The sequence below is a fragment of the Muscardinus avellanarius genome (assembly GCF_963383645.1).
Source record: "Muscardinus avellanarius genome assembly, chromosome: 19".
NCBI classification, from domain to species: domain Eukaryota; kingdom Metazoa; phylum Chordata; class Mammalia; order Rodentia; family Gliridae; genus Muscardinus; species Muscardinus avellanarius.
In genome coordinates, this window is record NC_137805.1 from 49,307,781 (window position 1) to 49,325,759 (window position 17,979).

Sequence of the window (17,979 nt, forward strand, 5' to 3'; positions counted from 1 at the left end):
TTGGAAATGGGGTCTCCATAAGTTGCTGGAGGCCTGACTAAAGCGCTGAGGCTGGCTTTGAACCTGTCATAGCATCCCAAGTGTTGCAGGGGATAGGTTGGGGGGGAAAGGTGCGTGGTGTGTGTGTGGAAAAGTAATCCCATCCCCCACTATCACACAGACAGACAAACAGAAAAACCGTGGATTCTTGTCCTAAGCTAAGAATAAGTATTCATCGCTTGGACAGCTGCTGAAGATTTAAAGAAGTTTATTAAAAAGATAGAAATATAGAGATAGTTACAGCCCTGTGCCGGAGCGGGGCACAGGGGGGCAATTCGAATGAAAATGCCAACGAACTCCAGTTTACTGAGTTTTTATCCTGTCTAAGTCCAGCAGGTCCCTCTGATTTTTGGAGATCATGTTACCCCTTATCTCCAACCCCGGCTCTGCTTCTGTTATCTCTCCAGCCGAATTTATGGCCTAAAGGGGGAAACATCTCTGTCTCCAAACACAGGCTCAGATTTATGGCCTGAGGGGGAGGCATCTCTGTCTCCAGACACAGGCTTTTACCTTTCGTCTTCTCCCCCAAAATGTGTTAAATTGTTCTTAGGAATGCAAGGACATGTTAGCTAACCCTGGCTTTCTTAGTAAAGAAGACATATTTCAAGATTGGACATCTTTCCCAGTATTGACACATTAATACATTTTAAACCCTCTTCCCAATACCAGTACACCAAGTACTGGGATTAAAGGTGTGTGCCACCATTTTTTTTTTTTTTGCAGGTCTGGGGATGGAACCCAGGGGCATTTGACTTCTGAGCTACACCCCCTGCCCTATTTTCTTTATTCTTTATTTAAAACAGGGTCTCACTGAGTTGCAGAGGGCCTCACTAAGTAGCTGAGTTTGTTTGCAACTGCGATCCTCCTGTCTCAGCCTCTCAAACTTTGGGATTACCAGTGTGTGCCACCATGTCCAGCTTGTCTGATTGTGTGTGTGTGTGTGTGTGTGTGTGTGTGTGTGTGTGTGTTACTGGAGGTGGAACCCAGGGGCTTTTCTACCTCTGGGCTATACCCTCAGACCTGTTTTTATACTTTATTTGGGAACAGGGTCTCACTAAGTTGCTGAGAGCCTCACTAAGTAGCTGAGGCTGGCTTTGAACCTGTGCATCCTCCCGTCTCAGCCTCCCAAGCGCTGGGGCTATAATCATGAGTCACCACACCCGGCTTATCTGATATTTTTGACTGTCTTATCTACCCATTTTTTTTCCTGCCAGGGAAATGACCACCCATTCCTGCTCTGCTCCTGCCTTTCCCCCTGGGGCGTGGTGGCTGTGGGGCACATGTGCTTGAAAGGAAACAAGCAAGAGAGTGCAGAGTGAGGGGAGCTCACACTGGGGTTTCTGGTGCCCTTGGTGGGGGGCCAGGCTATCTCCCTGTGGTTGATGTGTCAGTGCCATGTTTGAAGAGGGGCCAAGCATCTCTACTACTCCAAGGGCAGAGACACCACGGCATGCAGTCCTCCGGAATTTGTCCTTTACTCTTGGGAAGCATTAAACCTTAAAGAAACCGCTCATCTTCTTCCTGACAGCCTGGCTTGCATTCAAATTAGAGGATGATGAAACCTGGCTCCTGCAGGGAAGAGTAAACCCCGACACTAAAACAGATCTCTTTTGTCAATGTTTAGGGAAGGGGTTAGAAGTGGCAGGCTTCTCTGACAATCCCAACTTTTGTAAGAGTCAAGGCAGGTCCCAAGCTTGCCCGGGCAGTTAGACCCATTCCATTCAAGGACCCTGGCTTGTCACCCTTGGGTCCTCTTCCTCTTTTCTCTGGCCTGTCTCTGGTCTCTTTTACACACCTGGCGCTGATATTCTCTGCCCCTGTTAAGATCTTGGGCCTCTGCTCCCTCAACCTTGCTGCCTCCACAGGAAACAGCTCCAGAATTTGATCCTCAAAATATACATGTACCCTTTCCCTTAGAACATCAGGGAAATAAAGGCGCACTTGGGAAAGTTATCAGATCACCCCCAAAATATAGAGACGGGTTCTTAAAATTAGGCCAAATGGAGGGATGTTGATCTTCGGGCAAACCTGCCTCCCACAGAGAAACAGAATGTCTTGACAGTGCCATTGCCTATGGGGACAACACCGATACACGTGTCCTCTGGGGGGTTGGTAAAGGTCTAGAGGCACACCTCTATGAGCGGTGGTGGAAGGAAGGCAAGGAGCAAGCAAGTCCAAACTCCGCCAGTAGACCAACTTTCCTCCATTGACTAAGGGCCGCAGGCGAGTCCTGTGGCGTATCTAGAACACTTACGGGAAGACATGAAAATGTTTACCCCAGAAGATCTAGATACCATGGAAGGGCTGATCCTTTGTAGGGGCAAGTTCATGAGGCAGGCAGCCTCTGATATCAGATGAAAACTCCAAAGGATTGTTGTGGGCAAGAGACCAATACCAATAGATGACCTCTTACAATTCCAAGACCAGAAAGAGCTCTGTAGGAGGAAACCCATGCAAAAACAAATCAATGCTTTAGTCTTGACATTGAGAGCCCTTCCTTGGTCCCAGGGACCCAGCGGATCAGTAACTGCTACCAGTATGGCCAGCCAGGACACTGGAAGACAGAGGGCCACAAGGGAAGGTGTCCATATTCTAGAGCCTGTCCATCTGAGGTGGAGACCATTGAAGAGAGACTGCCCCAGGGGCCTAGAACCCAGGAGTCAGTGCCTCCCACACATATAGCCCACAGAAACCCAGAAGTTGGCGGGTCCTGTGGCCTCCTAAGACTCCCGTTCTCACCAATCCCACAGAGAGGAAGGTCAGGTGCTTGAACTTTTACAGAGTACTGGAGCTATGTATTCCATCTTGATTTCCCACCTGGTTCTAGGTGTCAGAGGTCAGCTACTGTCACTGGGCCTCAGGTCAGCCCTGGCCCCACACTTCACACCTCCCTCAGTTGCCCTGGGGGCAATATCTTCTATCACACGTATAGTTAGTTATGCCTGAGTGTCCTAGCCCAATGTTGGGGAGGGGTCTTCTCTCCCAACTTGGAACAAAAATACTTTTTATTTTGATACTTTTTATTCCAATACTTTTTATGCCTGTTACTAGTAGAAATCAACCTAGAGATATGGGCCATTAAGGACAAGATAGGCTGAGCCCTTAGAGCCCAGTACACACACACACACACACACACACACACACACACACACACACACACACAAACAATCTCTCTCTCTCTCTCTCTCTCTCCAGTTCCCTTGGCAACTGAGCCCAAGGGCATTTTACCTCTGAACTATACCCCCAGACCTTTTTTTTTTTTTGGTGGTACTGGGGTTCCTGGAAGCCCTTCTACCTCCGGGCTATACTCTCAGAACTATTTTATATTTTTATTTGGAAACAGGGTCTCTTAAGCCAGCATGGCTGGCTTCGAACCTGCGCGATCCTCCTGTCTCCACCTCCCAAGTGCGGGGATTACAAGTGTGCGCCACCACGCCTGGCAGCCCCCAGAACTTTAAATTTTTTGTTTTGAAACAGGGTCTTACTAAGTTGTTGAGAAGCCCCCTAATTTGCTGATGCCAATTGTGAGCCTGCAATCCTCCTGTCTCAGCCTCCCAATTACCGGGATTCTAAGAACTTGTTCTCACCATTAGGAACCTTTTAAACCAGCATCTGTTGACTCTTTGCAATAGCCCTGTGACACTCCCAACGTCAGGGTATAAAAACCTAATGGATCTTGGAGGCTAGCACATGGTCACATCAGGGAGCTGGTTGTGCCCCTACATCCTGTGATTCCCAAACCCCATACTTTGTTGGCAAAAATCCCTGAAGACAGTAACTATTTCTCTGTCTTCAACCTCAAGGATGCGTTCTTTTACATCCCAGTACACCAGGACTCTCAGTTCTTGTTTGCTTTTGAGGACACCCTAAAACAACAACCAACCCTCTTTTACCCCCAGAGGAACTTAGAAGTCCCCTCACTAACAGCAGGTCCTGGTTTATCTATCTGTGCCTCTCACCTGGCATGGCTTTTGTACCATTTCAGCACCTGTTCCTTTAGTGTGATTCCTTAACAGCCCTCAAATGACTGCCTCTGGCAACTTTTGTAACCCCGGCTTCATTTTTTTTAGAACAATCTCTGCAGCGTGGCACCCGAGGAAGTGTTATCTAAGCCCCCAAAATATTAGGTGCTGACTTGTCAGACTGGGATTGGGGCAGACACTCCCTTGACAATCCTCTTCTAGAATGACCAGGTGATCAGCACTCTATTTCTAGTGGCTTCTTCTGGTTTTCTGGTATAATGGTTTATATTTAAAGTGTCCTCCCAGCCCTCATGGAAGCAGTGTAGCAATGTTCAAAGCAGGACCTGCTATGGAAGGGTCCCTGGGAGTGTGGCCTTGGGATTACATATGGTCCCCCCAGTTCTCTCTGCTTCTGGCCTCAAGACGTGAGAGTGAAGCCTTGCACTCCCCCTCTCTCCACTTCTCACCACCATGCCCTGAGATCCAGATCCTGGCTCACATGGACTGAACCCAGAATCTCCAAGAAACTGTGAGCAAAAAACACTTCTTCTTCCACGTTGTGTGGTCAATTGTCTTAGGTTATACCAGTGAAAATGTTGACCAAGATAACTGGTATCTCAATCCTTGATTACTTAGTACTAAATCTTACCAGCTTAGTATTAGTACATCAGTCCTGGAAACAACTGTAAGGTATAGAAGCCCAACAAGAGTCTCTTAATTCTCTTGCCTCTCTAATGCTCTCAAATTGTTGGGCACTTGATTTGTTTTGTTTTATTTTTGATAGTTTGGGTCCCTCCCCCTCACCTCATGGGATAGGAGGCGGAACCTCGGAAGCCAGAAGCAGAGATGTCGCGAGACTCCAGACATCACAGAGTAGACTCCAGTTGCCACAAGACTCCAGATGTCGTGAGAGGGCCGGCATTCCCATGCCGCTAGACACACCCCAAGACCGGGCTACATAAATACCCTCAATTCCTCTCTGCATCATGACTCTGCTGACTGGTCATCAGCCCCTTCCCCCGCGGTCGGCAGACCTTGCCCAGAGGTGCCAGTTAATTAAAGAGACCTGGTCTCACACGATAACTTGGCTGTTTTTTTGCCTCCTTTGCAATCCCCAACTCAATTTAAATGCTACTTCTGGTGTCCAAACCTGCCGAATCCGAGTGGATTCATTCATATTTTTTTTCTCTATTTTTTACCCCTCCCTGAGCCCCTGTAATTCCCCTCAGGAGGCCTCCTCTTTACTCCCAGGAACCTGGACTCTCTGGCTCTTAATTGGACAGACCACTTCTGCTTTCAGACAGGGTAAGTTTACTTCACTTCCTCTGGTCAGCAGGTCCCGGCTTCTTGCCTCTGGCTTCTCTGTTTATCCAAACATGTGGCTATGTCAGAGTTGCCTCCTGATGACCAGGTCGTCCTCTGGCCTTGAGAAGTGGAGACGTCCCTCCCGTCCTCTTGGCTCCCATTCCTGGGAGGACAATGGGGATGCCTGTTTCCTGTTCTTTGTTCTTGCCCATGGATCAGACATGGGAAACCAAAATTCCAAAATAATGAGTTACGGTGGCCCCAAAATGGAACTTTGGATTTTAATATCTTGACCAAACTCAACAACTTTTGTAAGTGGTCAGGTAAATGGTCAGAAGTCCTTTATGTCCAGGCCTTTTTCCTGTGCTCCTGTACCTCCAGCCCCTCTCCTCCAATTAGCCTCCATTTCCCCATCAGCCTCCATCTTCCCGTCAGCCGCCATTTTCTAACTCTGCTAGGTCACTGTCGCCATCTTGTGACATCACACAGTTGCAACCTTGTGATGTTACACAGTGGCCATCTTGGTCACCATCTGGTGATGGCGCACAGTCACCATCTTGTGACCTTCCAGGTTACAGGTGCCATTTTCTGATTTCACCCAGTTCCCATATCTACTCCTCCCTCTTCAATCTCAACCCACCATCGGAGCCCCACCCAAGGCCTCTCACTCTAACCCACTCCTTCCCCCCACCCTCGCTATCATCCTTTAAGGGACCCTCAGACCCCTATTCGAGATTTGGTGAACATGGCATTTGCCAAAGACCAGCTCCAGCCAATTCAGGGGTTCTCAAAGGTGGTGAGGAGTTGACTTGAGGGAAGAGAGACAGCTTTTTTTTGAGGCGTGACTCCACCATGCAGAGTCAATGCTTTATTTTTATATGCTTTTACATGAAAGTATTTGGTATTAACAACTTTCTGCAAAACATCCTCAGTACACCTGGATATAAACATATTTTCAGTACACCTGGGTACTTTATTTGGAACAATTCAACCTGCCCCATGAGCTCATATTTCAATACCATGGTTGTAAAAAAAAAACCCAAATTATCCAAATTAGCGTCACCCAATTCATTCTGATTACCTAGCCACAAAAATCAATTTTATTCTAATTATTAACCTAACTGATAAGTTGGGTCCTGCACTCATGTGACTTTGTGTCACATGACCTCTGCAGGGCAAGGGAGGGGCTGAAACCCCCGCGAGAATTGGGCGTTCCCGCGAGTAAACCCTCATCTCGCGAGATGCATACCTTGAAAAGGAGAGCCCGCGTCCTCAAGCTTCGGACAGGTGCGCGGGCTCCACGGTGCCTCGCCCTGATCCCCGGGAGAGCCATGCCATTAAAACTTTACATGCCACGTGTACCGGACCTCTCTCGTGTTTTTCACACTCCGCCATACGCACATTATTTTTTATTTTACTCACATTAATTTTTATTTTACTTATCATTTGGTGCCGAACCGGGAGAACTCTTGGGTCCCTCCCCATTTTTTTCCTTTTTTTTTTTCTGTTTTCTCTTTTTATTTTTAATCTCTTTTTGAGCCCCGGACTCTCCGACCCGCCAGCAGCTCGACTGTGAGGTCCCACACCAGCGCTCCGCTTGCAGGCGTTGCTCCCACCACTGCCGCCGCTGCCGCCCCGTGCCTGCCCGGACCGTAAGCCTTCTTCCCCAGCCCCGTGCTCTCCAGGAGAGCCAGCGGCCTTCTTCCTGCCCCGGGCTCTGCTGAGAGTCCACGGCCATCTTTCCAGCCCCGAGCTCTGCTGAGAGCCGGTGACCATCTTTTCGGCCCCACGCTCTGCTGAGAGCCGGTGGCCATCTTTCCGGCCCCGCGCTCTGCTGAGAGCCGGTGGCCATCTTCCAGCTCTGAGCTCTGCTGAGAGCCGGTGGCCATCTTTCCAGCTCCGAGCTCTGCTGAGAGCTCGCGGCCATCTTTTCGGCCCCACGCTCTGCTGAGAGCCGGTGGCCATCTTTCTGATCCCGCACTCTGCTGAGAGTCTGCGGCCATCATTCCGGCCCTGCGCTCTGCTGAGAGCCAGTGGCCATCTTTTCCTGCCCACGTGCTCTCTTCTGGAGCGCCGATGGCCATCTTCCACTGCCACCGCGGCCGCAGCCACCACTGCCGGGGCGTGCAGGCTCTGCCGGCCGCCAGTTCCACCCGCCCGGAGCCAGGCTCCTTGGGTGATGCTGGCACCTGCTCTGCTTGCCGACCTCCTGCACGGGCCAGGACCTTTGCCTGCTGCTTGGACCTCCTAAAACCGCCATTCCAGCTCGGCGCTCCAGTCACCACCGGGACCTCTGGCCGATTTGCCCCGCCCGCCCCGAGCCAGGCTCATTGGGCGGCGCATAGTCGGCTTCGGTGTCCGCCACAGTCACCCGCGCCAGGCGTAGCTCTACTCGCTGCTGCTGCTCCGTTTCGCCCGCCCAAGCCAGGCTCACTGGCGGTGCTCCTCGGGGCCCAGCCTCAGCGACTGCTGCATGCCTGGAAGCCATTTTGTCTCCACGCCGCAAACTGGGCAAGCCATGCCGCCTGCGTGCCACCGTTTGATCCCGCCTGCGCCAGCCGTCAGTACCATCCACACCAGCCACCAGCATCTGCGTGCCCCAGCTCCACGGCGCCCCCAGCAGCTTCTCAGCGCTTCTGTTGCAGCCAGCACTGGCTGGCAACACTTCACTCCGGTAAACTGCCTCCTTCCCTTGGTTAGCGGGTTCCGGACTTGGGTCTTCCGGTCCACTGGGACCCCAAAATCCAAGCGCTTGGTGACCCATTGTCCCCCATTCCACTGGGACCACCCTGCGGATGACCAGGTCATCCTCCGGTTTTGAGAAGGAATGAAGACGTTCTTCCCTATCTCTTAACCTCCGTTTCCGAACGATTGAGCAGGGAAATCGGGGACGCCCATTTCCTGTTCTTCGTTTCCGCCGTGAACCAATTATGGGAAGTTGAACCTTTATACTAGCAGATGCCCTGAGAGCCTGTCTGCCTTGATACAAGTTGGGAAATGGGTTGTGGTGGCCCAGGAATAGTTAGGAACTTTTATAAGCAGTCTCGTATCCCTCCAAATGCTCTCCCCTATCAGCTGCCATTTATTTTCCCGCCAGCTGCCATTTTGTGATGGCGCATAGTTGCTGCCTGGTGATGTCACAGTCGCCATCTTGGCCTGTGCCAGACTGCAATTTTGCTGGGCGGCCTGCGTGGGCGCACCCTAGGTGCTGTGGGAAACGCCGGGCCGGGGCTGGGGCGACACCCTCTGTCATGGGGAGTCTGCGTTGCCATTCTTGCCGGACACCAGCCCCGGGACGCGCTCTTTGTGAGTATAGGTCCGTCGTAGCTGATAGAACCTTAACATGGCATCTAAGTTTTAATTACAGAGAGAAACAGGCGGAAATGGAGCATACACTCCGACTTTGCCAAAAAGCAGATCCCTGGTAGCTGCCCTTCGGCTGGCGGTGGCGGCTCAGCCCTCTGAAGTGCCACCTAGATGTGGAGGACTGCAACGATGACTACCTCCAGGAGCCTGTCTGAAGTGGGGCGAAGCCACGCCCACCAATCAGACTGTGCCCGGCGTGCGGCCAGGAGGGCCACTGGAACAGTGCCCTTGGAAAAGGGTGAGCCCCAGGTGCCTCAACACAGGGGGAGCACCTTTCCAGACCCGGCCCCGCCTCTGGCCCTACTCAGCCTGCCTGAATACTGACGGCTCCTGGATCCCTCAACCTCCATCCTCTTTGCCAGCTCAGGGTAGCTCTCCAGGTACTGAGTAAGCCAGTCTCCTTTTTGGTTGCCTGCTCAATCTCATGATTTGTTTCTTTCTTTAATAGCCCTTGCCTGTTCAAGCCTCCTCAAGCGCACATCACTAAGCTGTTCAGGGTAACCTCCAATTCGCACTGCAGCTATGCACCCACCTGCACCCCCTTCTGGGGGACTGGACTCCTGACTCCTCCCGGCCTGGGGCCCCTGACGACACCCCTTGACAGCAGGAAGAAGCTAGAGGGTCCAATCGTCATCCTTTATCCCTACCATCAAAAGGCCGGGATGATAAGTTGGGTCCTGCACTCATGTGACTTTGTGTCACATGACCTCTGCAGGGCAAGGGAGGGGCTGAAACCCCCGCGAGAATTGGGCGTTCCCGCGAGTAAACCCTCATCTCGCGAGATGCATACCTTGAAAAGGAGAGCCCGCGTCCTCAAGTTTCGGACAGGCGCGCGGGCCCCACGGTGCCTCGCCCTGATCCCCGGGAGAGCCGTGCCATTAAAACTTTACATGCCATGTGTACCGGACCTCTCTCGTGTTTTTCACACTCCGCCGTACACACATTATTTTTTATTTTACTCACATTAATTTTTTATTTTACTTATCACTAACTAACAGTGGAGCTCTGCAAAGCACATTCAAACCTAAGGATAAACTGAAAGTACAGAAAACAAGGGGCTTTTCCATTAGAAGGAACACAAAGATTTTAGGAGATCTTTAAGGGGCATAAGACATTTTGCTTTTATATTTCATATTTTAAAATACAAAGTGTACAATTTATTTTTTTGAATTCTTATAATCTTTGGTCAGAAACGCCAAAAAAAGGGAGCCCCACCTGGCCAATCACTTGGAATAAACTTAAACTTATTCTATCCTCTAACTTAACTACTAAATATTAAACCTCCTCTCTCTCTCTCTCTCTCCCTCTCCCTCTCCCTCTCTCCCTCTTTCCCTCTCTCCCTCTCTCTCTCTCTCTTTGGTGGTACTGGGGTTCCTGGAAGCCCTTCTACCTCCGGGCTACACTCCCAGACCTATTTTTACATTTTTATTTGGAAACAGGGTCTCCTAAGCCAGCGTGCACGGCTGGCTTGGAACCCTCGTGATCCTCTTGTAATCCCCAAGCACGGGGATTACAAGCGTGCTCCACCACACCCGGCGTAAACTTACTATCTCTATAATCTAAAATTAACTGGTAATATTATCTGCTATTTAACTACTAAATATTTTATTAACTTATTCTAACCTAACCACCAAATCCACACTAAACGTATTCTATTTTTCCAACATACAATGTCTACACCTAGTTTTCTATAATACCTAGTAAGCTGTTTACCAAGAGAACTCTGTTGTGTTTTAGTGAGCAGGCAGGCACCAAGGAGGTCCCTGCCTGCCCAACCCTCTGTAGGAATGGCAGAGTTCTGATGTCAAGCAATTTTCCAGTAATATTAATTCTGTGCTTTCCATTCATTATACACTCCTGTATAGGGAAGTGGAGGATTGGTTGGAGGTGGGAAAGTATTCTAATTAGTGCTAGCCCCCTGAGGGGGATACCACAGTCAAACCCCTAACTTATGAGCAACATATGGAGGGCCTTGAACAATAGGAATAATTTGCCTGAAGTTAACCTTTTCCTTTCATGGCTAAAACCTTAAGTGAGTCGGGTGTTGTAAGCAGAGGAGCAAAGAACTCTTTCCTCTGTAGCTTCTTGAAAGTTCTCCCATAGTCACAGTCTTCTTAGCGCTATTCCCAGCACAAATCTTAGGGCATTTTCCAGTCATAGTCACATCAACTTCAGATTATTACAAAACAGCCATTCCCATTCAAAGCAATTTTCAAATTTCATAAATAATATTATTATAACTAAAAGCAAAAGGGATAATGGCTTCAGTTTTGCCCAAGTCTTCCAGCCCTGCAGAATTCTCTCCCAGCTGCAGCCCTGTCATACAGCAGGAATGGCGCCGCCTCCGCCAGGCATATAAAGTTTTTAATTCTCGAGAGGAACAGACTGAAATGGAGTATACAATCCGACTCCGCTAAAAGGCAGATCTGCAAGCACAGCCTTAGCACTGGCCCTGCAGCCCGTGGTGCCCGCCCAGCTCTCTGGACAACCAGCACCACCTAGGGGTGAAGGACTGCAATGACAACTATCTCCAGGAGCCTGTTTTATTTTTTTCTGGTGGTACTGGGGGTGGAACCCAGAGGCTTTCTACCTCTGGGCTATACTCCCAGACCTATTTTACATTTTATTTTGAAACAGGGTCTCACTAAGTTGCTGAGAGCCTCACTAAGTAGCCGAGGCTGGCTTAGAACCTGTGTGATCCTCCTGTCTCAACCTCCCAAGCGTGGGGATTACAAGCGTGCACCACCACGCCTGGCTAGGAGCCTGTTTTAAATTCGGTGGACAAGGTCATTGGGCCAAACACTGCCCTCAGCCACATCCACCAACCAGACCATGCCTGTTGTGTGGCCAGGAAGGACACTGAAAAAGTGATTGCCCTTGGAAAACTGGTGAGCTCCAGGTGCCTCAACACAGGGGACCACCCTTCCAGACCGGGCCCTGCCTCTTTCCCTACTCAGCCTGGCTGAAGACTGATGGCTCCTGGACTCCTCAACTTTGATCATCCTGGCCAAGCCCAGGGTAACTCTCAAGGTAGCAGGTAAGCCAATCTCCTTTTGGGTTCCTGTTTCAGTCCTCCCTTCCTTTTCAGGTCCCAGTTTTCCTTCTCCAGTCTCGGTACAGGGGATCGACAGTAAGCCCTCCTGCCCATGGCAGGACAAAATTGCACTCCTTGAGGCTCAGCCTGAAGCGGTCATTAACCTAATACCTAATTCCCTGCATGTTGGGCCTATGGTGATTAAACATTTCCTAACTCTCTTGTGTTATTCCCTCCTACAACAGCTGATTAGTCAGGTCAGTGCCTCCTGTTCTACTTGCGCCACTGTTTTCCCCCAAGGAGGCCTTTGCCCCTCTTTTTCTACCCACCAAATGAGAGGACAAAATATTTTCTTACCATAATTGACACCCTATCAGGTTGTAGAGGTTCCCCCTCAAAGGACGAGACGGCCAGCACGGTGAGCAATGCTGTATGCTTGGACATCATCCCTTGATCTGGAATCCTTGATTCCTTACAGTCCGATAATGGACCAGCTTTTATATCTAAGGTTACTCAACAGGTGGCACAGGCCCTTGGCATTTCTTGGAAGCTCCATATCCCATATTGACTACAGTCATCAAAATCAGGCCCACCTGGGTTTTTTTTTGTTTGTTTGTTTTGTACTGGGGTTCCTGGAAGCCCTTCTACCTCCGGGCTACACTCCCAGACCTATTTTTATATTTTTGAAACAATGGTCTCTTACGCCAGCACGGCTGGCTTCGAACTTGCGCGATCCTCCTGTCTCCACCTCCCAAGCGTGGGGATTACAAGTGTGCACCACCACACCTGGCAGGCCCACCTGTTTATGTCTGGAAATGCACCATGCAGGAGACCTATTTACCCCTTCCATAAAATGGACCAACCACAAGGTGGGTTCAGCACAGTGCTCTCCCTCTCTGGATGCCAGACAGCTGTAGGTATTAAACTCTTTCTAAAATCTATTACTGATCCTCCTGATCCAATAGCATGTTATCCATTTGACCAGACTGACCCATACTTACTCACTGCTGAAGAGGGTGGTGTGTGTCTCTTTCTTAGGGAAAAATGCTGCTATTACATTAATTAATCTGGTCTAATGAAGGAAACTGCTGAAAAGGGTGGGGTGTGTCTCTTTCTTAGGGAAAAATGCTGCTATATTACTGAATCTGGTCTAATGGCTGAAAATGTCTAAACTCTGACCAGGTTAAGTGAGAATCTAAAAATGTGATATTGACAGTCCGCCTCATATCCGGAAGAGTTCCAAGGGCCAGTAGCTGCTGGGATCCTTCCCTTCCTGGGACCTGCTGTTACAATTTACCATTTTTTAAATAGCCCCTTGTCTGCTAAAGTTCATTCAAACATGCATTATCGAGCTGTCCAGGGTAACCTTCAGTCAACTCCTGCTGCAGCCATACTTCCACCTGCCCACTTCCAAATGACCTGACCTCTTTTGGCCAAGGGGCCCCTATAACGATGTCTCCTCTGACAGCAGGAAGTAGTTACTGACTCGGTCATTGCCCAATATCACCAAAAGGCCAGGGTGATAGGTCGGGTCCCTACCCCTCCCCTCATGGGACAGGAGGCAGAACCCCAAAAGCCAAAAGCAGAGATGTTGCAAGACTCCAGACATCGCGGGGCAGACTCCAGATACTGAGAGACTCTAGATGTCACGAGAGGACTTGCATTCTCATGCTGCTAGCCCCACCCCAAGACCCTGGCTACATAAATACCCTCACTTCCTTCTGCTGACCATGACTCTGCTGACCGTGACTTTGCTGACCAGCCATTGGCCCCTTCCCCTAAGGTCAGTAGACCTTGCCCAAAGTAGACTTAATTAAAGAGGCCTGGTCTCACATAATAACTTGGCTGGTTTTGGCCCTCTTTGTGACCCCCAACTCATTTTCAATGTTACAATTTTGTGTGTGTATGGTACTAGGGATTGACCCCAGGGGCATTCTACCTCCAAGATTTACCCCTAGTCTTATTTTATTTTTTATTTTGAAAGAGGGTCTCAGGAAGTTGCTGAGGATCATGATATGTTACAATCCTCCTGCCTCAGCCTCCCAAGTACTGAGATTACAGGTGTGCCCAGCCACTTGATGTTCTGACAGCCAAAATGGGAGGTATCTGTGCATTGCTAAATGAAAGGTGTTGCTTCTGGATCAGTATCTCCTCCAAAGTTGAGGAAAACCTTAACATTATCAAATACAAAATCAGAATTATTGACGTCTTATGAAACAATGACCAGGATGGTTGCAATCCCTAGTATAATCTCTTGAGTCACAAATCTGGTCTTGGATCTTTCTCTGTGTAGTGCCCCTTTGCCTAGTTTTGCTGTATAATTCATGTCTGCTTAACATGACTGTCAGGAGCTGGGTGTGGTGGAGCATGCTTGTAATTCCAGCATTTGGGAGGCTAAGGCAGGAGGATCATGGTTCGAGGCCAGCCTCAGCTACTTAGTGAGGTGTTTTGCAACTCAGTGAGATCCTGTTTCAAAAATAAACAATAAAAAATAGGGCTGGAGGTGTAGCGCGGAGGCACATTGTTCTTCATACTTTAAGTCGGGGATGCTGCAGATGCCTGTCAACAGGGCTGCTGAGAAAACCCAGGCTGAGCTTTGGGCTGAGGATAAGAAATGAGGTCATTCTGGACACAGGACCTGGAACTAAGACCTTCTTCTGTTCAATAAAAAGAACATCTGAAAAAAAGAAGTTTCCAAATCCACAGGAATCAGCCAAATATATATAAAAAAAGATGAGTCAAGTTCATGTGTGTGACCTCTGGAAAGGCTTCTGAAGCAAACCTTGGTGAATTAAACAACAGGGTCTATTTATAGAGCCTTTCTTTCTTTTGACTTTACCTTTGTTGTATTTTGAAATAATACATACTCAAAATAAAATTCAGAGTACAGAAAAGTGTCAGGGGCGGGGCACCCCAAGACCGGAAAGTCATCTCCCTAGAGTACCGGCTAACATTTTGGTGTATGTCTCAGGTTCATGTTCTGGGTGACATAGGCGTATGTGTGGATGTGTGTTATTCTCAGCCTGTGACTTCCTCCTTGCGGCCTAAGTCGACTGATCCAGATCCGGCCATTACATCTGTATTCTTGCCAGCAGGCGAAAGGGAATGGGAAGCTCCTTCCTTGTAGTTAGGCCACGGGGAAGTCACGTACATTATTCTTGGCTATAGCCCATTTGTTGAAATGTAATCATGTGGCCACTCCTAGCCATCAGGAAGCTAGGGAAATGGAGTCATTACTCTGAGCTACCATGTGCCTGGTGAAAAGTCCAGGGCAGGCTCTAAGGCTTTGGAAAGAAACAGGAAGTGTGTGTGGCCACAGCCGAGCCTTGCTGCTGGAGCCTTGCTGCTGGGGGCTAATCGGCTCTCTCAAGGCTTCCTGGCTCCCGCCTGGAGGGGAGTTCTTACAGGAGGAACGGTGGGTCACACGGAGCAGCTCTACTTTCTAGCGCTTGTGGCTTATGGACTGGTGAGGGTCATGTTTTTGCTGCTACACAGGCAGAGCTTAAAGACAGCACGTGGCAGGGCAGGAGCCAGACCCTCTGCCGCTCCTCATGTGATGCCATCAGTCCTGGAGTGCAAATCCCTCCTGTCTAGCAGAGCACCTCATTTCTCTTCCTTCCATTTCCCTTCCAAGGGTGTGTGTGTGTGTGTGTGTGTGACAGAGAGAGAGAGAGAGAGAGAGAGAGAGAGAGAGAGAGAGAGAGAGAGAGAGAGAGAGAGAGAGAGAGAGAGAGAGAGAGATTGGACAAGAGGCCACAGGAGTGGATTCCAGCTTTTTAAGATTGAATCTGAAAATGATAAGCCGGAGGAGGGGATTTAATCTTCCAGTGACTCAGTTTCCCATCTGGTGCTGGCCTTGGCTCTGGGTTTTCTTGGACTGGTTCACATGCTTTGAGACTCATGTCTCTGACAGCAAGACTGTGTACTGCACAGCTTGGGTAGCCTGGGTCTGAGTCACTGGCCTGGTCTTAGGAAGACACTAGACCTCTCCTGCCTTAGTTTCTGTTTTTGCAAAACAGGACTGATAAAAACAGGAAGCATTTCATAGAGTTTCTGTGAGAACTAAGTAAGGAGAGGCGGGTAGGGAGCAGGGAAGGCAAGCTGCAGAGAGCCTTGAGCCCTGGCACCGACCAAGAGGAAGGGCAGAGGTACGAGGCCCTTTGAAGTCATAAAGTGGTTGGAGTTTTATTATTTGCCTTTTGTTTCAGACGGTCTTGCCCTGTTGCCTGGGACGATCTTGAACGCCCAGGCTCCTGCCTCAGCCTCCTGAGTCGCATGTGCTGCTGCACTGGGCTTAAAGCCACAGAGGTGGCAGTGCCCGTGACCTCAGTGGGCAGGAACGGGGACAAGCTCGGTCACTCCAGGGATGTCCAGCCCCAGGGACTGTACACTCTTCCAGATGACTGTGGGCTGTCCTAAGAGTGGTCTTAGCCTCATTTTACCTTTCTCTCTTCCTGCGGCTACCTTCCTGCAAGACAGATTCCAAGTGTGTCATCTCAGTCTTTATGCCAAAGGTTCACAAGGAAAAGCCCTGTGCTCAAAGTCACTAGAGTGGCCTTTGCCTTCCAACGCTGCAGCCTATTCCCCGGGGACCGTGGCTAGATTTTCCCCCATCTGCAATGTGACTCTGGTCTCCCGAGGCTGCTCTGTGATGATTGTAAAGCCCAGAACACACTTCCTAAATCCAGAGGTTGTTGGAACTTGGGAGGAGACGCTACTGTGTCAGTTTTCTATTGCTTCAGCCACAAAGACAGCAAATAGCAGCTCGAACCCAGTGCTGTCATAAGCCAGGCACAGTGGTGCACACCTGTAGTTCCAACCACTGGGGAGGCTGAAACTAGAGCATCTCTTGAGACCAGGAATTTTGAGACCAGGCTGGGCAAGCATTGTAAGGTCCTGTCTCAATAAACACAATAAAAACAAAGACAAAGCATAGGTGTGATTTCACAGTTCTGTAGGTTAGATATCAGACCCAAGTCTCAAGAGGCCAACCCCAGGATGACTGCGGGCTCCTGGGAGGAATCAGCTTCCTGCTCCTTCAGGCAGAACCAGTTATACTGAAGCAGGATGAGCTTCTAGGCTGCTTACTGGCGCAGCCTGGCTGTCCCAGCTCCTGGCGTTCCTGGCTAAGCCCCTCTGTGCCAGCCTGCAATCCTCTTCATCCTGGGACCTCCCTGGACCACTCAATCCCTCCTCTCACCCCTTTGCTGAATCTTCTGTGATTCTCACTTGGAGAGGCTGGGTCTTCTCAGGTAATCAGAGATAATCTCCCTATTTTAAAGTCTGCAACCTTTGCCCATTTGTTGAGTTCTTTTTCTAGGTTATATAGCCTGTCCTTGGGTTCCAGGAATTAGGGCGAGGCGCCATGCTGTGCTCTGGGGGTGGGGTCAGGGTGAGTGATCAGACTCAGTCCTGCCTTCTGTACAGCTCCTGGAGACCTGAAGATCGGGAGCACTCCCACCTCAAGTGCAGGCTCCAGGCCATTTGGTTGAAGCCCAGGAAGGAGGCCACGCCACGCCCACGTGGGTGTGGCCTGGAAGGCTAGGGTTCCTTCCCAGGGCCAGGCCGGGAGGGGCAGAAACTGGGCTCTGGTCCAGCATTCCTGGGCTTGTCCAAACTTAGGACAGGACTGACTGAGTCGAGCTTCCCATGGTGCCAGTGGCTGGCCCTTGCCTGGTCTTGTTTCCAGGCAGTTCGAGTCTCCCTGAGTAGGGAGCAAAATGACAGGAGAGTGTCTCCCGGGGGCAAGGCCAGCTTCAGGTCCCCGGGGCCCCTCTGGCCGTGGTTTCTCAGGCAGGGGGTGGGGCCCCACACCGACCCACCTCTCTCCTCTCAGTGCCCATGGCGGCCTGCACTGGAGGGAGGGCCATTCTGTCCTTCTCCCTGCTGTGACCAGTGCATGCTGCAGGGCAGGGACCTCCTTCCTCCTGCCTGCCGCAGATGCCAGGTTGGGGGCATTCTCAGGGAAGCTCACTCTGTGCCCACCCAGGCTGAGTCCTGGGTGCTGATCTTACTCTTTTTTTCTTTTGAGCAGAGGTCTCACTGTTGCCCAGGCTGGCCTCAAACTCCTGGGCTTGAGAGATCCTCCTGCCTCAGCCTCCTGGGTAGTTGGTACTGCAGGCACGTGCCATCGTGGGCCTGGCTAATCTCATTGTTTGGACACTTGGCTGGCTGGTCACTCATTGGTCCATACAAAAATTGGGCTTTAGGAGAGGTGGCCACAGTGCATCTCGTGGGCATCAGGGGACTGTGGTGGTCATTCTCCCAGCTTTT